This window comes from Cyprinus carpio, chromosome A18, assembly GCF_018340385.1.
Source record: "Cyprinus carpio isolate SPL01 chromosome A18, ASM1834038v1, whole genome shotgun sequence".
Classification (NCBI taxonomy): Eukaryota; Metazoa; Chordata; class Actinopteri; order Cypriniformes; family Cyprinidae; genus Cyprinus; species Cyprinus carpio.
In genome coordinates, this window is record NC_056589.1 from 7078860 (window position 1) to 7100173 (window position 21314).

The window sequence follows — 21314 nt, forward strand, 5'->3', positions numbered from 1 at the left end:
GACTGACACTGCTGTTAGACTGAACATATGACATCCAGTCTTATAGCAGCAGAACTTGCCGACTTTCCAGTTCAGTTTGAATGGTATTTTATGAGTTTATGCAGGAGTTTATTTCACACATCAGGGCTCAACATTAAGCCTTGACATGTGCTTGTACTTTGGAAAAATAAATGAGCCATTCACTTGTCCAAATAAAAAAAGGTACTTGTCTGGTACTTTTTTTTTTTTTGTTGGTGTAAATGTAGTTTATTGGCATAATTTTCCACCGTGTTCTATCAGCACTTACTTGAGCACTTACACTTTACTTCGTGATATTCCCCCCTTAATTTCCAGGCAATTTTTGCTTTTATAAAGGGCATAACCATAATAAATTAAATGTAAGCATCATTATTGATGTTTTTTTTTTTTTTTTTTTCTCAGTAAATTAATTTAGAATAATAAGACACTGTAATGAGGCGGAGGCTGACGTTGTGTTAGAATCTCATTCTACACTCTCTTTCCTGTTCTCCCCTCATCTTCTTTAATATGAACACAGAATTTTCTTGGGAACAGATGGGTCCCTGCCTCAGTCAGTACATCATGTCCAAATCATAGCAATCTGCCAAGGCAAACAAGTGGAATGGATACGAAGTCATCCAAGAGCCAGAGGCATTCCAAAGCAGTTTGCAAGAATGATGGTATTCGCTTACTCTCGTCCTTTCATAAAAATAATAAATCATTTGCATACCATTGATTTTTGAATTCAAGCTATAAGTTTTTGCCAACTGAGGAACTATTTTGGAAGTATTCTGTTAAAGTATGGTATTTTTGTGCCACTAATCGGAATGGCAAAAATAACGATTGTCATCTGAAAATTCTCAGCGTGAATTTAACAACTGAACAGGCTCCAGATACGCAACTCCAACCTTTTAATGTACAGAGCGAGAAGGATGAATCTGTGTTCATCTAAGGGCAGGCCTTTGCCAAAGTCCCACCCAGCTGCACATTAGCAAACTACATGTATGCGATTCATTGCCTCTAAGGCACCTTGTCAACTTCTGCATCAGAGCTCAGGGTCTGGAGCAGTGTGCCATGTATGGAGCAATATATTAGTGTCCAGTAATGTATAACAGAGAAGGGAGAACTGTCAGAGTGATTTATTCAAATGAAAAAGAAAAAAAAGAGAGAGAAACCTGCAGATTACAAAAAACAAAACAAAAAAAAAACTGTCATCTACACCTCTGGGTCACATCAAGGCAGTGAGGTAGAAAGCGGCAAGACAGTTGTTTACAAATGCATCTGTCTGTTTGCTCTTCACCACTGATGGGAATTAAAAGGCAAATTGGGGCCGTTGCGGTGGCGCTAAGTGTAAGGATGGTGGGCGTGGGGGAGGGGGGTGATGGAGAAGGAAGGAAAAACGCTTTCTGCAGGATGCGATTTCATCAGGGAATCAGCATCAACGATCAATCAAGCTACCTTGGTTTATCTGGAATTAAGTGTTTGTGTTATGCATATTGGAAATGTGATGAAAAAAATGATTTGGAAATGTTACGGGTCAGTAAAATTTACAGGTCAGTCAGAGATACCAAGAAACACGAATGTGGTCACATGATCAGCATACTTATCACTGATGTTCTGAAATTACTGTGGCAATCAGGACAGTGTTCATCACTAGAGACCAAAACAATAATTATAAAATGGATAGTTCAGGCTCTGAATTCTGATTGGATGAGACATGATCAAAGCTATTCTAAAATGCTATTCATCACTAGAGACCAACACACACACAAAAAACACACACACACACACACACACCAGTGACTGCACATTAGTTGATACACAGCCTACAACAGGATAATAATCTATAGACCTCACAGAAAGATTTATTCTGATTATTAATATGATAGTAATAATACAAACAATTAAATGTAACATTTTACATTTATATTTAGCATTTAAAATTGTATTTATTATAATCGTTATTATTATATATATATATATATATATATATATATATATTTAATTTTATATTTATATATATATATATATATTTTTTTTTTTTTTTTATTTTTGTATATATATTTTTTTTTTTTTTTTATTTTTGTGTATTATTGAGAGTATATAATTTTGAGTGATTTTTTTTTTTTAACATCCAAATGCCCCTGTGCACAAAATGAGATTCATAAAGAAATTCTATTTCCAGACTACTTAAGGTGATAATTACTTCAATTACCAGTTGGCACTTTATCTTTAACATTACAGTGAATTTGCAAAAGTTGCATGACTCAGAAAACCTGCTCTACCATTGTAACAAGGAGCTCAGTTTTATTATTATTATTATTATTATTATTTTTAGGTAGAGCTACAAAATAATTACACTATACATGCAAAGTTGACAAGAACTTGCTATTTATCTATCTATATTTAAGTTACTAAATTTTAAACGTTTTCGCCATTCCTTTAAATAGCCATGTGCTGTAACAAATGAGTAATTAAAAATGCAAACAATGCATATAAATGGATGCATATAAACTACATGTATTATTAACACACACACACACACACACACACACACACACACACACACGCACACACACATATACACACACACACACAAATTTGTTTTTGTGAATTGTGGGGACATTTCATAGGCGTAATGGTTTGTATACTTTACAAACTGTATATTCTATCGCCCTGCACCAACCCCTACACCTAACCCTAACCCCTTACAGGAAACTTTTGTGCATTTTTTACTTTCTCCAAAAAAAAAAAACAACAAAAAAAAACAACTCATTCTGTATGGTTTATAAGCGTTTTGAAAAATGGGGACATGGGTTATGTCCTCAAAAGTCACCCTCTCCTTGTAATACCTGTGTCATACCCATGTCCTTATACAAAGTTGTGTCCTGATATGTCACACACACACACACATACACACACACACACACACACACACACACACAAAGTAGGATGTAAAATATCACACTGCTTGACATTTCAAATGCAAAAGTGGCAAATCATGATACCAGAGGAAAAAAAAAAAAATGATATAACAAATATTTTGATTAAAACAATCTAATCAGATTTTTGTAACAATATTTTCTTTCCGTGTTAAAGGTGGTGTATGTAGGATTGACACCGAGTGGGTGAACTAGGTATTGCAGTCCAAAATCAAAATAATGGAGAGGGTTTTTTTCACCCGGCCCCTCCTCCTCAGACTTGACGCACACGCAGATTGCAAGATTGATGACACAAACAGAAGCGAGTGCACTTGAAATGAATGAAATGAAATAAGCTTTGCCGAAATACAATTAGGTAAACTGGCAGTGGGCGGGTTTCACAAATTAAAACAAACCCTGACATTTCGGGCCGGAATGCACGTTTTCAAAGGAGAATAACTGACTGTAGCGTTGTTGTTTTTTTCAGATAAACAAGTATGTTAACTTATGCTGGGTACACACCAAAAGATTTTTTACATCTTATAAGATTTTCAAAATGTGATAGACCACAAACATGAGTATAAAAAATCCTAGATTTAACCGTTTTGCTCCTATAGTGTGTGGTGTGCCATGATGTGTCAAAGACAGCATACCACACGCAAACAGATTTTCAACCAGAGTCTCGACTGTGAACACAGAAAATCTCGCAAAATCTTGCAAGACTTCAGAATAAGCATGGCGGACGATATGCAGGAAGAAATTGCAATGATAGTGTTTGGAATGATTTTCACAGAAAATACACGACACGTTGTATAAACATTCGTGCTGTTGCCACAAATCAACAAGCTGATCCTCCATCTCTGCTGTCCACATCAATTTCACTTTGTGCTGCGCCTTCCGTCTTCCATCATCTCGTTTTCTGATTGGATATTGTTTCGTTTCACGTGATAATCTCCAGAGCGTATGCCTTTGTCCTCGGGGTTCCCCCATAGACAGTAAAAGAAATGGACACAGCAACCCCATTAGATTCAACGGAGACAAGTGAAGTCAGTTAGAAGCACGCACTTCCTGGGGGTCGAGCGTACTGCGCAGACTCAAACTGAGCTTGATGACGTAGATGTGACGTGAGCACCCTGTCTGACATTTGTAAGTCTTCTAAAGTGCCAAGAGAAATCTGAATCACCCACCGAATCTTGCAGAGACGGCGAGCGTGAACAGGAGCAAATTTTGGTAAGTATTCTGATTAATTATTTTCTCATTTTGCATAATCACAATCCCCCCCGATTGCTTCATAGACAGTAAAAGATTGCCTGCAAGCTGCTTCTCCTGTCCATATCGTAATTTCTCTACTGTGCGACTGTGCGACGTTTTTAAAATGATTGTTTCTGGGGGGTAATGTAGTATGGTAGGTGGTGGTGGATTTTTTTATTTTTGTGTGTCTTTAGAAATAATTAATGGACAAATGCAGTCTTTAAACGCCTCAGATGTAAAGTTATTCAATGTCAAAGTGACGCCAAAATGAATGGGAGTCAATGGAATGCTAACAGCAGGTGGGGGTCCGCTAATCAATGGCGGCACCCGGGGAAACTTCAATAAAATATGAACCCCTGGGTTCCCCCCACACATCAGGATTTCTGATCATAAATATTAAACATGTTGAATATTTACGATTTGTGATCGGGCGGCTCCGACGTTCTTCCAATCAGGTTCGGACACTCTTAACACACCCCACACCAAGGGAAAATCTGATAAGATAATCTGTAGAACCATCAAGATAATTGGGACATAGGCCAAATCGGCCAAAAATCAGCCTGATTATCTTTTGGTGTGTACCCAGCATTAGCATGTTTCTTAAATATCTGCAAACAAATTCAGAGTCAAAATCTTACATACAGCACCTTTAACTGGAACAGATGAACAATTGCATTGGAAGTTATGGTCTGCTTAATTAAAATTAAAATTAAAATTTAAATTAAAATTTAAATTAAAATTAAAATTAAAATTAAAATTATAATTAAAATTAAAATTTAAATTTAAATTTAAATTTAAATTTAAATTAAAATTTAAATTAAATTCATATTTATTAAGCATCAAAGAAAAGTCTAATTCCCTATTAATGTCCGCTGTTTGAAATTAAATGCTCAACATTCACATGTAAGTGATTTGGATGTCCATATATACTTTTTGGCCCTTAATGCATTCCATATATATTGAAATTGTCCATTAATATATTTCAGATACATATATATATGTAGAGAGAGCCACCCAACTGAAGCATACTGTCAGACAATGTTTATTATGCAAATTTATGAGTGCACAAGGAACATTACCCTCTGATACTGATAAAAAAAATGAACACAAAATATGCCCGATTGTTTCTCCATAAAACATGTGAATTCAGAAGGGAAATTTATGAGTGCACAAGGAATATTTTTGTTTTTTTTGTTGATAAGATGAGTGTAAGACTGTCATTGTGTATTTTTTTATTTTTTATTTTGAGATAATCGCTTGGTAAAGGTTGAATCTCTGATTATAGCACACATATTGAAAAATCGAACCGGTGGCATGTTATTTTCTCACCGGATGAAAAGAATAATAGTTTCCTGGGAGATTCAGCATTGTTGTCCAGTTATCACCTGCCTTTGAGCTGTTTATGGAAATGTTTTATAAGTCTAAAGACAGTTAGGAACACAATACTTCACCGCAAAGCTCCTCACAGTAATATAGACTCAAAAACTTCACTCTCCAAGCACAAGCCTTACATGATTTATTGAATTTGACATTGCATCTGCCGTTGTAATGGAAAATCAGTTATCGTTAAGCAAGATTTGAAATGTTCCCTCCTGTACGAGAGGAAATATTTACAATAGAAGACTATGAAGGGACTAGGTTTATTATAAACTAAAAGTACTATTGATTTTTGCTTTTTTCTCTTCTGTTTCATCAATAAGACTTATATTACACACAATTATGCATATTAATGAAGTTCTGAAGTGATTACTGTATTTATATACTTCTGATATATTATAATATTCTATAAATGTGTCTTTCTTTCTTTCTTTTTTTTTCTTCTCTCGAGTCAAATGCTACAGTAGTTAGATGAGTTAAGCATCTAACTAGCAGCAGGAAGGAAGCCTCCATTCCCCAGGAGCAGCAGTGTCAGCATGACTCTTCCAGAAATAGCCTATTGATGGGAAGTGAGGATGTCAGCCTGACTTAGGTCAAACTGAAAATGAGGCTTGGGAGATTTTACCTGCTGAGTGAACCTGTGTTTTTGGTCTGTAGGGGTAACATAGGGCACTTTTACACATTTATTTTTTGACATCTGCATTGGGCCACTTTTAAAGGTGGTTGTAAATCTCACCTGATTTGTATTTAATTCTCTTCTTAATTTGAAGATTATTCATGGCTACTTTTCATCATGGCAAGACAGGCTAGGTCTGATTTGAAATCATCACTTGGTTAGTGGAAATATAGGAATCCCTGTGTGCAAGTCATGGTGGAAGTAGGGTATAACTGATGAACTGATCTAACGTTTGATAATATGTATATAATGTTAATTTAAGTGGATTTTGTTTAAATGTAGTGCAATGTGGTCCATTACTGACTGTTCCAGTCAGAAAGAAGATTCATTAGTGAAATACGCCAGAAGTAATATTGTAGCTCCAAGATGTACTGTATAAATCTGCTAAAAGCAGAATGACACGTTTATATAAAACACCTAATTAAGAGGTTATGAAAATCCAAAAATGATTATGCTAAATGATGCACTGCTTGTGCAAGTGGTTATTTTCAATTAGTATGTTTTATATGGTTGCTTAAAAATGCCGTGCTAAAGTGTTTGCCTGTGTGACTTAAACTGTCTAAAGTATTTGCATATGTGAAAAATTGTGCTTTATGATTCCCACAATTTTTAAAGTACACAAAATGTTTTGTCAGGTAGTCTAAATGTATTTCATGTTGTAACATCTAAACCTGACACAAAAAGTTACACCAATGAAAGTCTTGGCAAAACATCATATGTATATGTATAAATTACATTATTTCAAATTTCAGATCTGTGTAATTAAAATAGCTGCTGATGGGATGAGAATATTCACAACTGTAGAATTCCAGCAAGAAGTGTAACATTGGATCTAAAAACCTGATCTGAAACCCTGAATCACATTTGAATGTATTCCATAAGTTCCTTAACTGCTGACATCACAGTTGTTTCAGTAGTACTTTGTGTGAATACAAATAAAGAAAGAAAGAAAGAAAGAAAGAAAGAAAGAAAAATAAAAAAGGGAAACACAATGTGAACCTTTCCTTATTGCAATATATTGAGATTTTCAGATGCAAAAGTTTGCTCAGGTTTTAGAGAAAATTTGCTTCAAAAGTTTCCCAAGTGGTCACAATGGGTCCATCCATGACCATTACTTTCTTTCTTTCCTTTTTTTTCTCTTTTTTTTCCTAAAGCAATTCACAGGGGTTGGCTGATTGTGTGGATGGTCCCTAGGTAGCAATTTACTATAAATGTGCAGAAAAAATGGTAGCAGTCACTCGTTATCCTTAGTAACCTTCTAGTTGGTGTAATTCTAATAACTTATGGATTCAAATCTCCAAACCTTAAAATCGCAGCCCAAATTCTCAGCTGAGTACAAGACTGTACAAACACTATACCTCATCAAGCCTCATCCAGCCAAGGAAAAAGGAAAAAAAAATCAAAGGCTGATTATACACAGTTACTATGGTAATTGCATGCTGGGGAAAAGGAACAAGGTAAAGATGCCAAAAGGTGACTACGACTTAAAGGAACAGGTGTTAAGGAGCCCATAAAGTCTGACCAATGAAAAATGGGGGAATGTTCAAGAAAACTGCTTGAAAACAAATATACAAATCATTCATACTTCATCATGCATTAAAGGGACACCTCACCCAAAAATGTAATCATCATTTACTCACCCTCATGTCATTCCAAACCCATAAGCCTTCACAAATTATGATATTTGATGCAACCTTCCACTGAAACTTCAGATAAACAAAACGTTGTAAAATGAATCCCTCTTAAAACAAATGTAATCCAAGTCTTGTGAAGATTTAATTTAGGTATTTATACACATATAAGAACATATACACTGTAGCACATCACATATTGTAACCACAGAACCTATCAGGATTAAATCTTAATCTTAATTTGTGTTTTGATGATTAACCTTATTAGGAATGATAAGAGTGAGTAAACGATTACAGCATTTTCGTTTTTGGGGGGGTGGGTGGGGGGGTTGAACTCTGCCTCTAAATGCTAAAGAAATCATACATGGTTAAGCCCAATGTTGTGAAAGTAAAAAGTGAAAGTGAAAGATAATGTAATTGCATGATACTATTTTGATTCTCAGTGGAACTCTCATCTCAAACATGGAAGCAATCAATCAACAATTTGTAAGTAATAAATGCCCATAGAAAATTAATGCACTGTCCTATTCAACACAATGGCTTGTAATTTGTGTCGGAACACATAAATTCATGCTTTTCATTCACAGTTCACACAGTTCACTCTAGATGTTAGGAGGACTTCCTGCACAGCTGGTCCTACTAGACAAAAGCAAAATAAGTGTTGAGGAAAGCCATTATTTTTCCTTGGCTCTGGAAGAAATAGCTCACAACAGCTGCATTAATTTGCCTCTAAATAGATATTCTCGGTTATAAAGAGAAAGACAATATTGTGTTCATGGAAAGTGTGAGTTTCCAGGCATGTGTGTGTTATTTCTGTTATCCAGTACCTTTTGAACCTGTGATGCAGTAGCTTTTTTTATAAACAATATATAGCTTTGTTATAATTTTAGGAAATATTTTTTTTGATGTCTACAACTGACTTTCAGAAATATAACATAAGCTTAGACACTTAAACGTTAAATGTATTAAAACTTCATTATTAAATGAATATGATGAAAAGGAAGCTAAATAAGACCTATAAAGCAAAGAAATTGCTTAAAATGTTTAGTTATTTGAAATGTTGATACTATCTTAGTGATTTGTGTTGTTATGTACTTTTAAAAATATGGATGGAGGAAGGCAAACAAACAAATGGCATAAAACATCACATAATTCATAAACTCCCTTGCTAATACTTACTGAAGTTTATGTAAATTACAAAAAGGATGATGTCATTATAGACCTGCCATGTTAGTGATATAACATATAACCTCCCATGATAGTTAGAGCCATAGCTGAATTTTATATACATGCTGCAAATTATTGTAATGTTTTGGATAACAGATTAATAGCTGATATTAAATGTCTATACAATCTATAAAAATACTTAACACTAACACAACATCAACTGAACATTATATTTAGCAATATTATTAAATTATTGTCATAAAAAAAAAAAAAACTTTGAGATGATAAGGTGATGGAAATTGTAATAAATAAATAAATGAATAAATATCAGCTGATTAACAGTATGAAATATATAATATATATATATATATATATATATATATATATATATATATATATATATATATATATATATATATATATATATATATTATGCATGCCTAGATATTACAAAAAACTTTTACCAATTAAAACAATTAGAACAGAAAAAAATGAGACAAATATTAATGATATTTATTTAAATATTAAATACATAATATTAAATATTAATTTAATGAGACAAAAGACAAATATGAAAATAAAATAAAAATATAGAATATTTCTTAGTAAATTGTCAGTTTTTTATGTTAGTTGACAGTAAAAATGCTAAATCAAACTAGTGTGGTAAAATTAGGCAAAATTCACCCTCATGCACACTTAATTGTGATATTTTAATAAACAAAAACAAACTATTATGATTTCTGTCTTGAAATATGGAAAGTTTAATATTTTATTCAATTTATTTGGACAGTGTATGTGATGGGGGCATAAAAATGTTCTGCATAACAGGATTGACCCAAATGTGGGTCGCTGCAGTGCCGTGTGGGTTTCTGAAGGCTGGAGAGACTCTGTTTATGGACACACTCTGTGTGGGGAGCTGAACAAACACTGGGAAGGACTGTGTCCAACGAGTGCCACATCTAATCAGCCTCCATGTGTCCTTCACAGGGCACTCAGCCGGAAAAACTGAAAATTGAGTGGAGCCATTTCTCTCTGCACTGGAGCTCTTGTTCTCTCTCACTCCCTCTGTTGCAGAGCTAATGTAAGATATAAGATTTCATAAGTGGATTGCATAAGTGGATGAAAAGAATTTGACCTTTAATTCATGCAGAATTTACCTACACCAACATAAAAACATCACATCGTACTGAGTTTCTGCACTTTTCAGTCTAACTTCCAGTCTAAAATTCAAATTATCCAGTAGAATCTTGTTTGACTCCTGGAATCCTATTGGATGTTGTGTAATATTTTACACATCCATACTTGGGTTGGATGAGGATAATGAATAATATTATTACTGGACATTTCAGGAAGATCACAAGCAGAGCTATATGCACATTAACATTCCTGAAAGATTTTCTTTTGGTGTTCTATTAATAGCCATTTTATCCTCTCTGCAGCAAATCGTAGTAGTATTAATCAAATCTAAGACTCTACTTTAAAACCTATGATCTGCATAGGCAGCATCTTAACTGAAAGGGAGATTTATACGTGCATTTGTGCAATTGATTTTAAGTTTATGTTAACATGTTGCTAAGCTAACAATATAATTGTCTAAAATAGTCTATTTTGATACATTCATACTTATCTGTAATAAATAAATTATAAATACATTATAGTCAAAATTTCTCTCATTTTGTCTTTACACAAATATTGGTGCATTTTGGCACTAGATACAGAAAAAGAAAAGTGAATATGAAGTTCTTAATATGAAGAACTTCAACTGAATATCAAGTAGGTTGTTTGTGTATTATTCAAAATCGTTTACTGTCCTTTTGCTCTTCTTTTAAGGTTATTTTAAGGTTAATTCACAAATCAGCCACTTATTTGAGAATGTTCACGCTGCATTCACCTGAACGTGCACAATGCTGAGTGGTGTTTTGTGTAAAAAGACTGGACAGTTTACTCTGCATTATATTAACATTGCATGTTTTCTCTGCCTTGTAATTGAGCTACTTTGCCAACCAATCAACTCGTACCGTGTACAAGATCTGTCATTAGAGCTAGAACCGCCAACGCTGTTATAAAAATGCAAATGAGTTGCTTCTCTGGAGGAATTCAGTCTATATGCCTACTGCAGCGCTGATACATGGACACAATGTTAGTTATGAGCCTACTGGAGTGATTCTGTTATGGCATATTGTTGTGACATATTGGTTTTCAACTTTCTGCAAAGAATCAGTCCTGTTCATTGAGCATTTCAGTTAATGTCTGATGAGAAGGTTAGGTTTCAGTGGATGTGAAACTTAGAACAATCTGATAATACTTTACTGCAAACTTCTCATTTATGGAGGACAAAGATGTGTCTTTTTTTAAAAAAAATTAAAAACCTCATTATGTGATTTTGTTAACCACTTATTGTGTTAACATGTTGAATGGTTGACCTAAACGTCAAGTTTGAGAATGTATTAGTAAAACCTATAATTACTGAGTTGATGGCTACAGATGTTATTGCAAGCAATTAGTAAGATGGAAAAATAATAATAATAAAATAAAATATAAATTTGACTTTAATAGAACAATCAGTAATTATGTCCCATTTTAAGTCAAGCCTGGGCAAAGAACAAGAGGAAGCAGATGATATTGTTTAAATGAAACATTTTTATCAAATCAGTGTTTATGTAAAACTTTCTAAAGCATAATTGTGCCTGTCAGTGCAGAATTCAAATGCCACTCACCATTAAAAATCATTAAAGAATATCATTGTTGTATATGGAAAGCCACTGAAATCAGTGCTATTGAGTAATACCTATAATGAAGACACTATTGAAAAGAACATTTAGTGGTTAATTCATATGCTAATTTTAATATATAATAAATTACTTTATATAATGTTAGCTAAGGTGTAGGCAGCAGTTGGCAGACACGAAGCTTGGTTGGAAATCCACAGAATAGGAGACAGTTAGACATTGAAGTGGCTGCGTCTGCTGCTGTTTTCCCCAGTCAGCATGGAATACTTTTAGTGCTGAATTAACAGTCCTGCTGAGATAAAGGTTTGTTTCCTGTCAGACTGAAAGGTTTCTTGTCTGTGAAAAAAAGTTAGGACGTCACATATCATGTCCTGTCTCTGCAGCCATGGACAAGTGTGACAAGTCTGAACTGATTCTTACTTTTTGCTTTGTTCTTTTTGAAGGAATTTTATTGACTTGATATGTTAATTTACTTACCCATTTGGGACCCCCATTTTCTACAAAAAACAACGTTCATTTCTTTGCTGCCGTGCTGTTGATCTCTGAAGAGCTGTTGCTAGAGCTGTGTTATATATCAAATAATCAAGAAATTTGCACAATAATCACACAATTAATAAAATTACCTGTCTAATTGGCCACTAAGTTTCCTATAGATCATAAGTCATTAGACTTAACTTGGATATACATTTTAATTTTCCCCTTTACTTTTATACTTGCAATGAACATTTTTAATATCTAAAATGTATGTTCCATTATATATATATATATATATATATATATATATATATATATATATATATATATATATATATATACTCTGCATTTTATATATATATATATATCTATATATATATATATATATATATATATATATATATATATAATATATACAGTATATATATATTTAGCCTCCTTGTTGGTGTGTCCGCCTCCCATGGCGGAGAACCGGGTTCGAGGCCCACTCGGAGCGAGGACGAGTTGTGGCGGTGGGGACCCGGGAGAGAGGGGTTACATTGGTGCCGTGACCCGGATTGGAGTGAGGTTTAGGGGGGTGAGTGTAACGGAGGCCAGCGAGTAGGTGCTGTGCAGGTAAACCTTGCGAGTGCGAGGTGTGGCGGTGAGGACCCGGGAGAGAGGGGTTACATATAGGTGAAAATCCGAACATTTTTGAAGGATCTTGTATGAACTACTGTATCACCTACGATAGCTGTACTCATTCTCTGCTGTTCTCCTGCTGTCAGTCCTGGTCTTGTCATTTCCTTGCTTTTTGTCTGCCTCCAACTCTTTTCCCTCTTCTCATCTTGTGTCATCTGATCTTGTCTTGTTTCCTTGCTCCTCCTTATCTTTAGTTGTAGATGAGTGTCCATGTTGCACCTAAAGCATAGCACAAATGGAATAAATGAAACTACTGTGCAACCTATAGAATATACAATTTAAATTCTACTCCTATTTTTCCCCTTTCTTTGTACTTATCAGGCCTTGTGATAATGCAATGCACAGTAAGATGGGTGACTTCAATAGTACAGTTGGTCTGGATGTATGGCATCTGCAAAAAAAAGTAGTTACTAACTTAAGTTATTATTATTTGTTTTGTGGTTGTTTATTTGTTAAAGTATGGTAGTTTCTGTTCGTTTGTTTATTTATCCATCACTTTGTTGCAGAGATGCATCAGGTAATTTGTAAAGTGACAGGGCTAAAATGAGGGTGATTTCTCTTTATGGCTGCTGACCTGAGGACACAAGCGTGAGGGAAGGGCTCTGTTTGTTTTGTGGTTTTAGATTTATGGGGGGATGAAAATATGGTTACTTGTGTTCCCCCCAATAAGCATCATATAAGGAAACAAATCATAATTGAATCCCCTCACTGATGCAGCACATCCAAGCAGGTTAACACTAAAAGAAAGCTATTATATGGATAGTGTACATAATGGAAGGAAAATAGCTGGAACAGGACTCTGGAAGACAGGTTACAGTAGTTGTGTATCAGGATTGCATATGGATTACATGTTCTGCAATTAATGATAACTATAAAACCTAAGCATTCCCGCCATGCAAAAATAGCAGCTATTTTGTAATTTCAGACAACTGAAATGTTTTGTTTTTGTGTTACACTTACACTATCAAGGGTCACTTTTTTAGCTTTTCATTCCAACCGTTTCCAACTCTTAGAGTTGGGTTTTTTAATTAAGTATTAAAAGGCTAAGTTTTAGATTTTTATTTTATTTTATTTTATTTATTTATTTTTATTTTTTTATTTTTTATTATTATTATTATTATTTTTATTTTTTTGTTGTTTTTGTAAGATGTTTTCTATAAGCACTCAAAATTGCTTAAATATATTGGTTTAGTGTATATGATCTGATGATATCATATCAATGAATTCATATGATATCACAAAGTTTCAAATTCAAAATAAGATGTTTTGCCCAAAAGATATATATATATATATATATATATATATATATATATATATATATATATATATATATATATATAAATTCCCCATGATATTTATTTATTTATTTTTAAACCAATAGAGGCCATACTATGTAATGAATATAAAAGTTGCTTAGACTTTTTTTTTATAAATATATATTTTTAAATACAGAATACATTCTCCTAACCCAGTTTATTGTTCATTGACTGCTATGAGTATGCCATTCATGGGTTTTAAACATTGTACAAGCGTAAACATTGAGCCTTCTTCACACCATCAAAACATTTAGCACAGTCCGCTCAGACCCATGAATCTCTTTCCAGCTCAACCAATAGTGATAGTTTGTTAGGCGTGGCTACTGCAGCAGGCTGAGCCAGAGTTTGGTTAGCCGCTGTGGGACCATGGCTGATGTGTTACATGGGAAAAGATATTAAGATACGGTTACAGAAGTTCAAGCCAGTATTCAAAGATGTTATAGTACATTAAAGAATAATTAAGTCTTTTTTTTTTTTTTTTACATACGCCAGGTGACCCATAAATGTGAAAAAAAAATATATATATATAAAAATACCCGGTTTCCACTGCAGTTTTGAAAAATATTCCTTTTGCAAATTGGCTGGAAAACCACCTCATGCAAGCGAGATTGATGGGTCTGAGCGGACTGTGCTAAATGTTTTGATGGTGTGAAGAAGGCTCAATGTTTACGCTTGTACAATGTTTAAAACCCATGAATGGCATACTCATAGCAGTCAATTTTGTGATATATGGGAGCTTTCGCTAAATTAACGTGTTTCCATTGGGCGTATTTTCAATTCACAGTTTAATTTTGCACAATTTGAAGTGTAATGGAAACACCACTTATGAGGTACAGTAAAACAGGGGTAAATATTGACAATGCTTTTACAAGATGAATTTGATGGAATGTTTGGCACTGTTAATACATTCCAACTATACAGTATGCAAAAAAAGCATGCCAAAAGAATAGTATGTCTGAATTCAGAGTATTCGAAAAACAGTAAGTAAAAAGTACCTGGATGACCTGCTGCTTCTGCTGGGATTCTGAAGTGAGTGGTCGATGGACAGTTTACTATCCCATGAGGCCACGGGAGAGGATTTGTGAATGGCAGTGAAGCAATGCAACTGTCGCTGGTAGGTCTCGTTATAATAACAACATGGTGGATGAGGTACGTCTGAATTTTATTCATACTAATCATATTCTTACGATGCAGAACATACTTTTTTTAACAGTCAAAAGTTTCATTTTAGCTCTTTATACTGTCAAGCCCCGGATAAAACTGTAATTGGAAAGGCTGCCTAAGAGCGCCGTGGATAGAACATCTGGAACTTGATGAGAGGCCAGGAGACAAAAACCTTATGGTAAGATTGTGCACCCTACTGAGAATTGTGGGTTGATTAAGTTCCGCCTCTGCTGCACCCTGCCCTGTGTAAGAGAATTACCCTGCAGTTCTATAATAAAAATGGAACGTTAATATTTAATAGATAGCCATATGCTTGTTTGAAAATAATACCTGGCACACCATTCATCATTCCATTAACCACACTTCAGCTGTAAAAACTTGCCCAGCTGGGTTTTAAGAGTCCTGATTTTGCATTTTATGCATTGTTTCCTGCTAGAATTTTTTTTTTTTTTTTTTCAGTGTGTGAGCAAATGGTGACTGCAAGGACATTACTGGCTAAAAGCCCTTTAAAGGTCTGTCATAGGTTACTGAGAAAAAAAAAAACGTATTCCAATCCTCACATGTGTTTGACTCAAGATAACGTCACGATGCTACCGTTGGGGTTTAGAGCCGTTTCTGCGCATGGGTGTTTGAATGGTGAGATAGTGTTTAAGACGAGTTAGATGTATTTTTGATGTGTGTCCACTTGCTAGCATTTTCATCGAGAAAAATCACTTTGACACAAAGTAAGAGACAGGTTTGGGTACGAAATGTCAAAAAATGAACCTGATGTTTTCTCCTTTCTTACTTTCTCTGAGGGAAGGAAAGTAAAATTTCCATTTCACTCTGTCATTGTTATCAGGCAGCATGTCATAGTGCACCCTCATCCCTCCCTAATCGTAAAGCTTTTGTGACAGGTTTCTGCAAAAGGATTCTTGTTTACTTATTTATTTCATATCACAAAAAAAGAGACAGTGAGAGATAAACATGCAGTTGTATCCTAATTCACTCTGGATTGGGTTTTTTATCAAGCCAGAGTTTGTTTGTTTATGTTTATATCAGGAATTTCTGGGGCAAATTTTTACAAAGCTCATCGTTCTGAAAAGCGAGGTGTACACTGATTGGCCAGCTATCCAGTGTGTTGTGATTGTCTGAATACCTCAAGCGTGTGACGGAAATGTTAACTTTTTAAAAGGCACACTTTTGTACTACTTAGCTACTAATATGTACACTTTAGGTACACATATGTATCTTTAAGGTACTAAAATGGACTCTTTAGGTACAAAGGTGTGCCTTTTGAAAAGGTACTGCCCCAGTGACAGCTTTTGTACCTTTTTTTCTGAAAGTGTACTGTGATGCCGTGTCCTGGCACGACAAGACAAAACCAATAAAATCATTACAAATGAGGAATTTGTTGCATCCAGTGGGGAAATAATTACTGATTATAAGGACTTATACTGTATTTTTACACGTTGTGTTGCGTATCGTGCAGCTTAAATTAGTTGATCTGAGAAACGACAAACAAGAAGCCTACTCTACACTGCTCAAAACTCCTGTTTGAATCGTCAGTGGCAAATTCTTTAAATATGAAAACATACTTACAGGCTGTGAGTCAGAAGCGCCAGACTGTCCTTGCAAAGTTGGAATTTCCCCACTTTATAGAAACTCTCCCAGGTTCAGGAAACAGTCCTCTGTAAAATACGCTGCACACATCTGAATATTTGGGTTGGACTGTTCTGGAACAGTGTTGTAAATACAACTTAAACACTGATTTCTAGGTGTGTTCTCTTTTGTAAGGCCAAACAAAGCAGTTTCACTTTTACTACGAAACACAGCCTCTCCATGACATGGTGGCGGCGGCAGCAACAATACTACAGCAAGAATCAAAGTTACGCCTTCTTTCTTTGCGTGAACATTTGGCCGGTGCTATGCAAATCTTCCCACACAGTGACATAGACATGTGGGGGCATGTTTGAACGAGGTGTTTTATGAAGGCGTGGACGAGTCTTAACTTTTATAAAGAATATCTCTTTGGATTTGAGACTTTAGTCTTTGCAACTTTAGGGATCTTATCTTATCTTATATCTTATCTTATTTATTTATTGATTTATTTATTTATAAGAGATAAGTTTTCATCTGTTTCTTATATATTGTCGGGGATTCAGCTGTCTAGATAGGCAGAGCAAGAAACAATGAATGAGAGTGTTCTGGAAAGTAGTTTTGAACAGCATTATATTACTTTAATGCTGCTTAAAATATGCTGTGAAACAGTCTTATAGTCAAATGTGGAGTTTCCACTTTGGGAACATGCAGTTTATCAACACTAATCTGAGAAATGTTTGAAAAAAAAAAAAAATGCTACAAAACCTTTGAAACCTACAAAAATACATTTGCCATGAGAATATTACATTAAAATCTAATACTAAATAAAGATAATAAAATCTTTCTTAGTATATAGCATTCACACACTTTTGTGCAAATGGAAGTTTGTCTCAAAACTTCATAGTTATAGGCACAGTCTCCCATATAACTTTAAATAAAAAATAAAACAAGTGGTGTGATTCTAAGTACTCGATGAAGTTATGAACAATTATTACATTCATCAAAAACTGTCATTACGATTTTTTTCAGATGCCCTGAGCCTGGATCTAGTCATGTGTCGAATTCAGTTCAACTCAATTTCTGTGAAATTGAACTGAATTGCTGTTAATAGTGTTCATCGACTGTTTGATTACATCTTTAATTGATTTTTCCGTACATTTCTGCCATATGTACATTAACTGACAGTCACCACTGATAAGCTACTACTAAATGTATTGTAGAAACTTAATTTTCTGTAAAGTTGCTTTGTAACAATTTGTGTTGTGAAAAGCACTATACAAATAGACTTGAAATTAATTAAAATTGAATTTCATTTCAAGTTTATTTGTATAGCGCTTTTCACAGTACAAAGTGTTCAAGATTTTTTATTTTATTTTGAAATTAGAGCAATTATTATATTTCTAGATTTTAATAATCATAATCTAGATTTAACCCTCTGGAGTCGCTTAACGCGTATACGCGTTTTGGGGTATTTTCTCCTGATAACCCCGAAAAGAACTTAAATTACACTTTCAGTTTTGATCGTACAGATAAGAGCAATACATCAATCGAATCTGTAAAGGGTCTACTTTTTTTTGTATACAGACATAATAACAACAAAAAGCACAAATGTCAAGGCATGACAAAACTTCTCCAGGCCCCAAAATACCCTTAGACTCCAGAGGGTTAAACAGAGAGAGTGTGTCTGAACCCCAAACTTTATCAGGAAAGCTATTCCAGAGTTTGGGATCCAGATGCGAAAAAGCTCTACCTCCTTTAGGGCATTTTGCTATCCTAGGTACTACCAAAAGTCCAGAGTTTTGAGACCTTAGGGAGCGTGATGGGTTGTAGCGTGGTAGAAGACTAGTTGGGTATGCATGAGCTAAACCATTAAGGGTCTTATAGGTAAGGAATAATATTTTGTAACTGATACAGAACTTAATAGGTAGCCAGTGCAGAGACTGTAAATTGGGGTAATATATTCATATTTTCTTGACCTGGTGAGGACCCCAGCCACTGCATTTTGGACTACCTGCTTGTTTATTGAAAATGCAGGACAACCACCTAGCAGTGCATTACAATAGTCCAGTCTAGAGGTCATGAATGCATAAACTAGGTAACAGGTAACATGTTTCGTAGCTTGGCAATGTTTCTAAGATGGAAGAATGCTGTTTTTTGTAACATGAGAAATGTGATTTTCAAAAGACAAATTGCTGTCTAATATAACACCCAGATTTTTGACTGTAGAGAAAGTAACAGTACATCCATCTACTGTAATGTCGATGAATCACATGAGAACAGACAACACAGCATTTCCTTGCAGTCAGAGAAGACTCTCCCGCTCAAGACACAGACATGAAATATAACAATGTTAGATGTGCAGAGGGACACAGGATCCTGATGCAGCTCTAATGGATTATGTGCCCCTAGTTGCTTCTGGATTGTTTCATTCCAACTGTGCAGACAAAAGGCAACGATCTTTAGGTGGACTTGTGATCCATCAGTGAGATGGACTGTGGAAATCTAACAACATAGATGTGAGTGGTATTATCAGCTTGACAAAAGTACTGGGCCAACCATAAATCATCTACTAGAAATCTGCCCTACAGGGAGCCAGAGTTCCATCAAGATGTCATTGCTGTAGAAAATGTCTGAATCCTCAGATCCGCTATTTCCCCCCATTTCTTGTTTTTATTTAACACTTATTCATGCTCTGAAACTTCTGAACAGTTTCCTTTGATTTAAAGTTCCCTTTCCCAATAGGGTCATGACTAAGAATTCTGGTTCTACACTGTAGGTGCTCTTATTGTTAATTCCTCTTTAGAAATAATAATAATATCTGTCCAACTACCTCCATATTGCTTCACTGATACCAAGTTTTATTCATAAATAATGATTTTGTTAATGTTACAGTATTCTGGGGTCGGATGTAAGAATTTCAGAATGAGCTATTTTTTCTTGGTTTCAGTAGATTTTATTTTTGTATCAAAGAAAGTTTTGTTTGAAATGTTCTGAAAGTTGCACCATGTTTACATCAAACTCTTAAAAGATCAAGGAGAATTAATTCCTCATGGTGTGAGCCCTTTTAAGCAAATTATCTCTTGTGTTATCATATGTCTGTTCTTTAATTAGTTTCCTTATTTCTTCAGTTTTATTACTTTCCTTTGATTTACTCTAATTTACTCTGGTTAGTTTCCTCTAATCTAACTTCTTACTGCTTATTTCACTTAACACTTAAATTAGTTACAGTATATTAAGTATAATCCATTTCCACCCAATTAGCCGCAGCTTTGCTTCCTTCATTCTAATTACTCAAATTACTCAAACCATATGGAATTCAAATAACCTATGCATTATACCTTAAAAAAAAAAAAAAAAAAAAAAAATGCTGGTTTATTTGTTTATTTATACTTTTTTTGAGACTGTTGGGTAAGGAAGCTGGTGATAATCATTTATCATCAGTAACTCAACTGTACTGCTTTTGGGAATACAGACATGAAAAAAGCATGCATACCACTTTGACTGTCCATTCACGGCGCTGCTGATGGGAATATGTGTGGAAAATAGAAGAAAACTAATCAAAGCGGAGAGCAGAGAGAACTTTGAAACTGCTCACAAGTGAGGAGTGTGTTCTTTTAAAACCAGAACGTTTTATCTGAGTGTTTTCTCTCACATTAAAATCACTTGAGTGGTGACCACTGACCATATCTTGATTATATAGAGCCTTGAATGTGTGCAAAGATGACTAAAAAGCTGTCACTTACTTCAGTTAATCACAATCTCACAAAGTTCTGTAAATATCAATTAAGGTGTCTATGAAAGGTCTCTTATTTACATTGTGTCTACACTTTGTTATAATGACATAATTCACAAGTATGCTGAATTCTCAAAAAATCCAGAAAAGTCACAAAATAGATCCAGCGTTTTGAGTGGTGAGTGAATTCTGACTAACTTGAACCTAACATCCAATTATAAATGTTCAAAAAATCAGCAGATATGTCAGTAGCTACTGTATGTTTCCATCACCCTGTTTTATGCACATTTTAAAGCAAAACGAGTAAATGAAAGAAACAAATGATGGAAACATCAAATTTCCCTTAATCCCACCCCCCCAAAAAAAACTTCATTTAAGCTTGCTTGAAATGGTTTTTGACTTTTGTGAAAAAGAGTTTATGCAGATAATAGGAGATGGAAACGCATTTGCCAAATAAATACCTCCATCCGCATCAAAAACATTATGTAACTTTGTGACAAACAGTAGGCATCCACCTCCGAAAGCAATGACTGAATTTATTTTGTTTCGTCTGCTTGCTTTAAAGTAATTTATTATATATGAAAATTATTATATTCGGTGGCTTCTCCTACTTTTC